The following is a 9,943-nucleotide window of genomic DNA, read 5'->3' as shown; positions in this document are numbered from 1 at the left end:
TAGGCATATTTACTGCTGGAAAGGGAGCTGAGAGTTCTACATCTGGATCTGCATGCAGCAGAAAGAGAGCCGCTGGCCTGACTTGAGCATTTGAAACCCTAAAGCCCATCCCCAGTGACACACTTCCTTCAACAAGACCACACCTCCTAATCCTTTCAAATAGTGCTATTCCCTAAGCATTCAAATATTTGAACCTATGGGGCCATTCTTATTCCCACCACCACAATGGATAAGGAGCAAGTGTGAAGATCTAAGTTCAAAACCCCAGAATACACACAAAAAAGACCTGGATCTAAAACCAGTGCTAGGAGGAAAGAGAGAAAAGGATCCTGAGGGTTCACAGGCCAGCCAGTGTAACAGAAACAGCAAAGTCTGGACCAACCAATGAGAGAAACTGACTCTAAAATGGAGGGGACTCAAGAAATGCACCTGATATTGACCTCCAAACTCCACAGGCCCACACAGTCATACACACCTTCACACACACACACACACACACACACACCACCACCACCACCACCACCACCACCACCACCATAAAATTTAATTAAAATATTAAGGAGCACTGGGAGATGCCTCAGAGATTGAGAGTAATTACTGTTCTTCCAGAGGACACAGGTTCACTTCTCAGCACCCACATGGAAACTCAAAACTATCTTTAACTCCAGATGCTGGGAATCCAGTGCCCTCTTCTGGCTTCTGACGGCATCAAGGAAGCACAAAGTGCACTACATATATTCAGGTAAAAACACTCATACACAATAAAGTGGATATTTTTAAAAAATAAAATAAAGGATTTCTTTATTACCTTGCAGTTACTATTATTATCTTTATTCTTGAGATTAAAATGGTATCGGTGTGCAAACAGCAAAATTTTAACCTAGGAACTACAAACAAGGAAACGTGATACTGTCTTTCTGCATCTGATTTATTTCCCTTAACATGATCTGAAGTCCGCCCACTTTCCTGAAAACACTACTTTCTTCTGTGCATATTAACAGACCTGCATTGTGAGTGTCACATTTTTTATCTAGCTGTTGACAGGCGTGGCTGATCTGTAACTCAGCTATTGTGAAGTCTACAATAAACATTGATGTGCAAGTCTCTCTATAGTATTTTGATTGAAAGTCCTTTGGGCATATGGCCAAGACTGGTTTAGCTGGGTCATGTGGTAATTCTATTGTTGGGATTCTTTTCTGTTTTTTATTTTATTTTATTTTTTAGATTGATGTATGCCATGGCACAGGCATGGGGTTAGATGAGAACCCATACACTGAGGCTTCTGGTGATTGAACTTAAGCCATCAGTCTTTGTGAGCCAGCATCCCTTCTTTGCTAAACCATCTTGATGAACGTATTGTTAGTTTGTAGAGGAGACCCACACTGTTTTCTGTTGTGCTTGGACTAGTTTACATCCCCACTAGCAGTATAAGAGGGCTCTCCTTCTCCATCCTCAAATGCATTTGGGGTGTATGTGTGTTCATGAAGGTGTATGTTTGACACTTGCATCCTTTCACCTGTGTCTGCTTCAGTGAAATAATCCTTCAAGTGTCTGCTTTAGCAAAGCATCTTTCCACCTGTATGCCCCAGCAAAACATCATTTGACATAATTGACTTTCCAAAGAAAACAGAAGTTTTCACTTCAAGCCCCGATTAAATGTTTTCCTTTATATTAGAGTTGCTGTGGTCATGGTGTCTCTTCACAGCAATAAAACCTAAACTAAGACAGGATTCCTCCTCTCTGATGACTCTAGCCTGTGTCAACTTAACAGAACATGAGCCTGCACAACACCTAATAAGAAAAGATTAGGACAGGAACACTGTGTGAAGACAAGAAGCAAGTGACCATCTGTAAGCCAAAGCGAGATATCAGAGATCACGTGGGTTCCTAATCTTGGACTTCTAGCCTCTAAAATTGTGAGAAAATTAATTTCTGTTGTTTACACCACCAGCTCTGGTACTTTTCTTTATGGCAGTGTTAGCAGCCACAGGACTAAACCTGGCTGTTTCTACCTTTTCAAATAAGAAAACTGTTATTCAGCACCTAGTTACTTTTCCAACAACGTGTCCAAATCCAGACACAAATAATCAAGTGAAGAGTCAATGATCTGCATGTTCCACTGCCACTACACAGGCCACTCTCTGATTTTGCCACCTTACCAAACCTCATAGAAAAAGAACTGTCATATGCCCAGAACTTCCCACTGGGCAGTTAATTCTCAGAGGGCAAGGACAATTTCTGGATTATAGTATGTCTAATACCTCGCTTAGTGTCTATATCTAGCAATCAGTCAAGATGAAGTTGTTGAATTTCTATAGTCATTTATCCTGGCCCACAGTGCCCACCCTTCTCTGATTTTAGACATCATTGCAGATATTTTTAGCAGTACTTTGAGGGTGGACAGAAACATGGTGTTGCTCTAGTCCCACTCACTGGTGACAAAGCTGGAGCAAATGAATAACAGTGACTTTGATAAGTTCCTTTAGTCACTCTCTGGCTTGCAGCTTGCACATGTCTTCAAATGTACTCTCACACATCACTCTCAATGGCCTGGAGCAAGTAGGCATTGTTTCCAGCTTGGAAAGATGTGCTGTCTTTCCAAAGGCCAACCTCAGCAGTGTGGTACTCATGGCATCTGGATTCAAGGTAAACCCTTGGTATCCCAGTGATGTCATTTAGATTTATTTTTGCACAGCCTTTATCGGTTGAGACCCTGCAAATGTAGATGTCACTTTTATTTCCTCAAATGAAGAGATGAGATGAGAGCCATACCCAAGCTTTACATACATGGCTTGGGTTGGGCCCAGACTGTTTCTAACTATTCCTAAGCCTAGGCCTGGAAGTTTCTAGTCTCCATATCAACTAATCGTCTGTAAGTCCAGACCTTGAAGGCTTCAGCTTTCAGCCTCTGTCTGCTAACCTAGACCTAGAATATTTCAGCCTCCATGACTTACTGCTGAATAAACTTGCTCTTTCTAGCTCTTTCTGAACTCTGGCTGGCTGCTTCAACTCAGTTGTTCTGGCTCAAACTCCTCTCCAAGCTGACTGATTTAAATTGGTTTCTCTCGGCTTCTGACTGAATTGCTCTGCTTGGAAAGACTGCCTCTGAACTCCATGAACTGAACTCAACTGCTCTGCTCTACACTGAGCTCAACTGCACTCAACTGAACTGAACTCCTCTCTCACTCTCTGCTCTTAAGTAGCCTCTTTCCTGTCTGTTCTCATGACAGTAGCATGTATGCTATCTCTAACTCATTCTGTCAAATCTTTCTCTTATTCGTCACTTTGTCTGCCCACTCAGTTAGATGTCATTGTTTGGGATTAAAGTTCTGTCTGTATTCTAGCCAGAGGGATTAAAGGTATATGGCATGTCTGCATATCTTTGGATGTGATCTCTTGCCAGAGCATCCATGTTGCTGGATTAAATTGTCTCTACAAAACCAGGAATGTGCATATTGGAAGGAGACAGCCTGGCCTAGCTAAGCCTAGGAAGACTGAGGGTTCATTGTAGCTAGCAACAAAAGTAAGTTCTTGGGGCAATGAAAAGTTGGATGGGTCTATGTTTCATATATCACATCCTCATAGCCATATTCCTGAATCTGGTTTCTGTGTCTCAGCCATGAAGCCACTTAGTCTGGGGGATCAAACACAACAGAATTCTGGCACCTGAGAAGAAAGTGGCAAAGTGGGATCCCCAGTGATGCTGGATGACAATCATTCCAAGGTGAGTGTGGTGGCAAGTCTTTAATCTCGACACTAAGAAGGCTGAGGTAGGTCAATTGCTGAAGTCAAGGCCAATGTGTACTCCATAGCCACAGCCAGTGTGGACATAGTCTCAAAAAAATGCACTGCAGACATAATTACTTAAACTGCATTGTCCATCAGCTAGTGAATGGAGCTAGCCATTCACTATGTGGCTGACAGACTAACTCAGGGCTTCCCTTCTTTTCTTATCTCTCCTTCCCTTCCTTCATTCTCCTTTCTCTCCTTTCCTCTCTTCTTCCTTCCCTTTTTCTCTTCTCACCTCCTCTCCCCTTCTCTCCCACCACTTCCTATGCTCTTTTTCACCCTCCCCTGCCTTCCCAGTGTTCTCCTTGGGAACTGGTTCATATCCCTGTCAGTCTGCTGGTGGCAGCAGGGTAGCTGGGCTGAATTCAGGGATGACAAAGGCATTAAAAGTGAGCATTTCCTAGAGCAAAGTGGACATCTATACCTTTCACAACATAACTCAGATGCCACACAATTTCCCTCCCACTGCTCTCCCCTGCTTTATACAGTCACAGAAGCCCACCAAGTTTCATGCTGACATATACTGTATGTCCATAGGAACAATGACTAAAAACATACAGTGCAGGACCCTGTTACAAGATGGAAATGTAATGCGTGTGGATGAATGCCACTTCCTCAGACACACCAGCATTTAAATAGAAGGGTGGGGGAGGCATCAGTAGAGTTGAAACACTATTTTGGCAAAGTGCTTTTTCTGCTCGTGACCATAATGCAATGAACTAAGAATGTGTAATTACATTTAATTGGATATAATTAAAATAGACATATCTAAAATAAAAGCCTAATTTAAAAGTAAGAAAATTAACTAGGTGGGAATGTCAACAATGCTTTTTTTTTTTTTTTTTTTTTTTTGGTTTTTCGAGACAGGGTTTCTCTGTGTAGCCCTGGCTGTCCTGAAACTCACTCTGTAGACCAGGCTGGCCTCAAACTCAGAAATCCACCTGCCTCTGCCTCCCAAGTGCTGGGATTAAAGGCGTGCACCACCACCGCCCGGCAACAATGCTAATTTCATGATTAGTGCTAGGGTCACATACTTTCACTGGACTTGGATCAGACAGGGCCAATGTCCAATCCTTAGTGAAGCCACATTGCTCTGTTCTCTGGCACATGCTTCCTTACTCCACCTGCCTCCTCCCCACACATTGTTTAAGTGAGGCTCACCATATGTGACACCCCATGCAGCCAACTCTCTTTTGCTTGCTTTTTTCCCCCTTCACCATCCTCTCCTTCACCTGTCCTTTTCTTTTTTTTTCTCATGGTTTTATAAATACCATCTCTTGGGTGACTAAGATATTATGAAGAGAAAGGCAACTTCAAATCTGATGAGTCTCTCCACAGCCATGTTGGGATAATATTATTGTACATTGTGTAAAGATTGTCTTTGTATTAATTACATGCTGATATCTATGCTGGCAGAGAGTTGAATGCAGACCTGATTTTGGTATTGGTATTCATATGGCTATATTATATTTTGTAAACACTCCTTCTCTCACCTTCTGATTGGTTTATTAAAAATCTGATGGCCTGTAGCAAAAGCAGGAAGTAAAAGGTGGGACTTCCAGGAAGAAAAAGAAACTGGTAAGAATAAGGTGTGGGAGGATTCTCCAGGGAGATGGGGGTCAGGGGGTGGGGGAGCAAGCCCAGACTGAAGGAGAGGTATCCTATGAGCCACATGGCAGAGCTTAGATTAGAATAAATGAGTCAATTAAGTTATACAAAGTAGCTGGAAACAAGCCTAGCTCTAAGGTATTCATAAATAAATGTAAGTCTCCATGTCTTTAGTAAGAGCTGGGGCAACCTTAGAAAGCCCGATACAGCTATATAGCCAGGTGACAACAGGACAATGCCCAGAATTTTTGTAACACAGTGGCAAATACTCTTCATTTGGGTAGTGATGAACCAGAATCTAAGCATGAAGACTCCATTTGATAAATCCACAAAGTGGGGTATTCTCCAATAAATCTGCTTAGATTCCCCTGAAAATTCAATACAGAGGAAAACAAAAGTAAGAGAAAAAGTTATAAACCTTTGATGTGATTTCTTTTCTTTTTTCTTTTTTCTTTTCTTTCTTTTTTTTTTTTTTTTTTTTTTTTTTTTTGAGACAGGGTTTCTCTGTATAGCCTTGGGTGTCCTGGAACTCACTCTGTAAACCAGGCTGGCAATTATATGGTAAAAGAGTGGACAAACATTGGACAAAAATTATTGACAGTTGTTTAGTCTGGTAAATGGCTTACAATGTTTATTGTACTGCTCTCAACTCTTATGTGGTATGAAAAATTTCCAAAACTTACATTTTAAAAGTCCAAAGGAAATAGATGTATCAACTTAGCATGCAGACAGGAATGACAGCACACACTATAATAACCCAGTACTCAGGAGACTGAGTTCAAGGTCAGCCTGTATTACACAGTGAGACCAGAGGCATTGATGTAAATTTGTTTTTTGGTTTTTTTTTTTTTTTTTTTTTTTTTGGTTAGTCATTCAATAATGAACATGAACAGCATGGCTCAGCTTCACTTGTAGTCTGGAGTGTGCTGACAGTTCCCTTTTGATGGGGTCTTGACTCAGGAAGTACAAACATTTAGCCTTTTGAGGATGGTTGGATTTGGCAATAGTCACTGTGGGTGGTGCCACCCCTGGGCAGGTGATCCTGGGTGCTATAAGAAAACATGAGCAAACCACGGGAAGCAAGTCAGTAAACTGTTCTTCCATAGCTTCTGCTCCAGTTCCTGCCTCCCGGCTCCTGCCCTGGCTTCCCTTGGTGATAAACTTGTAACATGTAATGTGAAATAAATGCTTTTCTTCTCAAGTTGCTTTTAGTCGTGATGCTTTATCACAGCAATAGAAACCTTAACTAAGATATCAGCTAAGTCTCTCAGCCTCTGGCACTGGCTTGCGCAGCTGGAGGGGGCAGAGCAGAAGTTTGAGCCATGGCTGCAATCTGAAAGAAGCTGGTGATTGTAGGTGATGGTGCCTGTGGGAAGACCTGTTTCCTCATTGTCTTCAGCAAAGATCAGTTTCCAGAGGTCTACATTCCTACCGTCTTTGAGAACTACATAGCAGACATCAAAGTGGATGGCAAGCAGGTAGAGCTGTCTCTGTGGAACACAGAAAGACAAGAAGACTATGATCTCCTACGGCCTCTCTTCTACCCGGACACTGACGTCATCCTCATGTGTTTCTCCACTGACAGTCCTGACAGTCTGGAAAACACTCCTGAGAAGTAGACCCTGGAAGTGAAACACTTTTGTCCCTATGTGCCCACCATCCTAGTGGGGAATAAAAAGGACCTGAGGCAAGATGAGCATGCCAGGAGAGAGCTGGCCAAAATGAAACAGGAGCCGGGTTGATCTGAGGAAGGCTGGGACGTGACAAACAGGATCAGTGCCTTCAGCTACTTTAAGTGCTCAGCCAAGTCTAAGGAAGGGGTGTGGGAGGGATTGAGATAGCCGCTCGGGCGGACCAAGTGCGGGAGAGGCTGTCTGGTTCTCTGAATTCCCCAAAGCCTTCTCTGTTCTTCCACCCTTCCCTTCACAGGGGTACAAATTACCCTCCTCCCATTCCACCTTTTGTAGGACTTCATGCTGCCACTTTCTCTTTTGGTTCCTTTCTGCCCAGGACTGCATGAGTTTCCCCAGCCCCAAGTGGGGGCTGCTGGGCCCTTCTTCCCTGCCTCTGCGAACCAGGCTGGTACCCTGCCCTTCCTGAGCACGGCTCCTCCTCCCGATGCGTTGGTCCATGGATGGGGCTCTTAGTCCCTTTGGCCTTCCCCATATTACACACCAGCACTTTATATATATTTAGCTCACAGGAGGAGTCTAGGGTAGGAACTGGAGTTTCTGCTTTGGGTAGTAGCCTTGTATTTGACTTGGTGGGAGGGCAGGACATGAATAAAGGTCAAAGGTTGGACCATGGGGGAAAAAGATATTAGCTAAGTCAATTTAGCATAAATCTTTCACCCACCGTGGCTATCTGGCTGCTTCTGAGATCTGATTGGGTCCCCTACCCTCCACCATTCTCTGGGCACATTTGGCAGCACTTTGCCTTTATTAAGCAAGAATCATATTGGTTGGTTTGCTACAGTCCTATTGCAGCTGGTGTTCTCTTTTATTTCCTACCCTTGACTCCTACCCTTTCTTTGGCTATACTGTCTTTTTTTTTTTATGGCTATACATTCTTAATCAGACTGTATTTGAACTTGAGCCTCACCTCTCTCCCCACCACAAGTGGGCCAATTTCTTATCACCACGATCCCTAGCGATGCTCTCCTTACTGTTCTCCAGATGAGTCACTGAATATTTGTTTTCTGTAGCAGTTGATGAGGAATAGAGAAAGAATCAACTTGACTACAGATACCTCCTAATCACCTTCCATGTGTACCCAAAGGACAGCTCTGCCCTCTGACTCCTACAACATCTCATTCCCAGGAAGAGAATTCCTTCTGTGCACCCAGACATCAGGGAGGAAACATCCTAGCTCTGTGGGGTTCTGTGGATGTTCAGTCAGTCCTTCTATGGGAAACACTCATGGTTGTTTGGGCGGACTTTCTTTTAAAAATATTTTTATTTTCTTAAAATTATGTATATGTGCATTTTCATGTTAGTGTGATTGCCCGTGGAGCTGAAGTGATGAATCACCTAGAACTGGAGACAGGTGTCTGTGAGACACCCAACATAGGTCGTAGGCCCTGAACTCAGGTCCTCTGAGTAATCCCTCTAGACACATTTTCCACTCTTCCTTCTCTCTCTCTCTCTCTCTCTCTCTCTCTCTCTCTCTCTCTCTCTCTCTCTCTCCTTCCTTTTCCTTAACAGGGTCTTGCTCTATACCCCAAGCCCATCTAAAGCTAATGATCCCCCAGCTTAACCAACAGCTGATTCTTGGCCTCTTTATAGTGTTTACCTAAGTTGGCTTAGAGTTGGCAAGCCATCCTCTATCTCTGATAGGTGTATCTCAACCCAGAAGTACCTTTCTCAAGGACTTGAAAGCCATTCCTGTGAAATGTGACTATCAAGAAGGAAAGTGTTATGGTTTGGATGTGAGGTCTTCAAGCTAGCTCCTGTGCTAAGGGCTGATGGCCAGCACTGATGTGACTGGATCTTCAGGCTCTTAACTTTACCAGTTATCATCAAATGTACCTTTGTTCTGTGAAAAAATAGACAAAGCTGGACATGGTGATACACGATTTTAACCCCATTACTCAGGATACAAAGGCAGGAGGTTAGCTCTAGGCCACTCTGGTCTACATAGAGAGTTTTGGGCCAGCCAGAGCTACAAAGTGAGATCGTGAGATCCTGTCTCATAAAAAAAAAAAAAGAAAAAAGATTAAATCCAACCAATAAATAAGAACATTGCTACTAACCTCAGAGAAACATAAATGACTGAAGAGGAATAGGTCTACAGGTAAATTAACCAAGTTAGATGGAAAGAATAAATTCCTAGGAAGGCATAAATTACAGAAAATGACCCAAGACAGAATAGTCTAGAGAGACTTGTAACAAGAGATTAAAATTAGTAATTTCTAGAATTTAATTATTTATTTATTTTTATTTTATATGCAATGGTGTTTGAGGGTGTCAGATTCCTTGGAACTGGAGTTGCAGACAGTTGTGAGCTGCCATGTGGTTGCTGGGAATTGAACTTAGAACCTCTGGAAGAGCTGCCAGCGCTCTTAACTACTGAGCCATCTCTTCAGCCCCTTAAACTAGTAATTTTTTTTTTTTTAAAGTTTAGGGCCAGATAGATTTTTCTCACTTATAACAAACAGTTATGAAAAGAATTAATGCCAGTTCTTCACAAACTACTTTTAAAGGCAAAAATAGAAGGGGCAGGGCTGTTTTTCATCCCCTCTATGTCAATGTTAATGTAATGCCACCACACTCAGGTTCTGGAGATCAAACCCAGGTCTTTGTAGATGCTCAGCAAACACTCCACCAACTGAGCTGCATCCCAGCTCCTGTTCTGGTCCAATGGAAACAATTTCACCTAAGAAACTCATGACTTTTATACATCAGTGTCTCATAGAAATGATGTTTAAAACTGCTGGAAATATGGGACTAGTGTGTAGTTCACATAAGCTTGCTGTGGCCTTCCTGGGCACATTTGATATGATCAAAATGGTACATTTTTTGAAGGCTCTTGAATCTGAAGATGCAAA

The 9,943-nt window shown here is 42.7% G+C and overlaps 1 pseudogene; it reads left to right on the top strand.

The window, feature by feature from the left end:
* Window positions 1-6,719: 6,719 nt before the first annotated feature.
* On the top strand, window positions 6,720-7,238 carry LOC117705593 (rho-related GTP-binding protein RhoC pseudogene; annotated as a pseudogene).
* Window positions 7,239-9,943: the final 2,705 nt, after the last annotated feature.

This window comes from Arvicanthis niloticus, chromosome 3 (genome assembly GCF_011762505.2).
Source record: "Arvicanthis niloticus isolate mArvNil1 chromosome 3, mArvNil1.pat.X, whole genome shotgun sequence".
Classification (NCBI taxonomy): Eukaryota; Metazoa; Chordata; class Mammalia; order Rodentia; family Muridae; genus Arvicanthis; species Arvicanthis niloticus.
The sequence above is the reverse complement of the archived record's forward strand: the minus strand, read 5'-3'. Positions and strand labels throughout refer to the sequence as shown.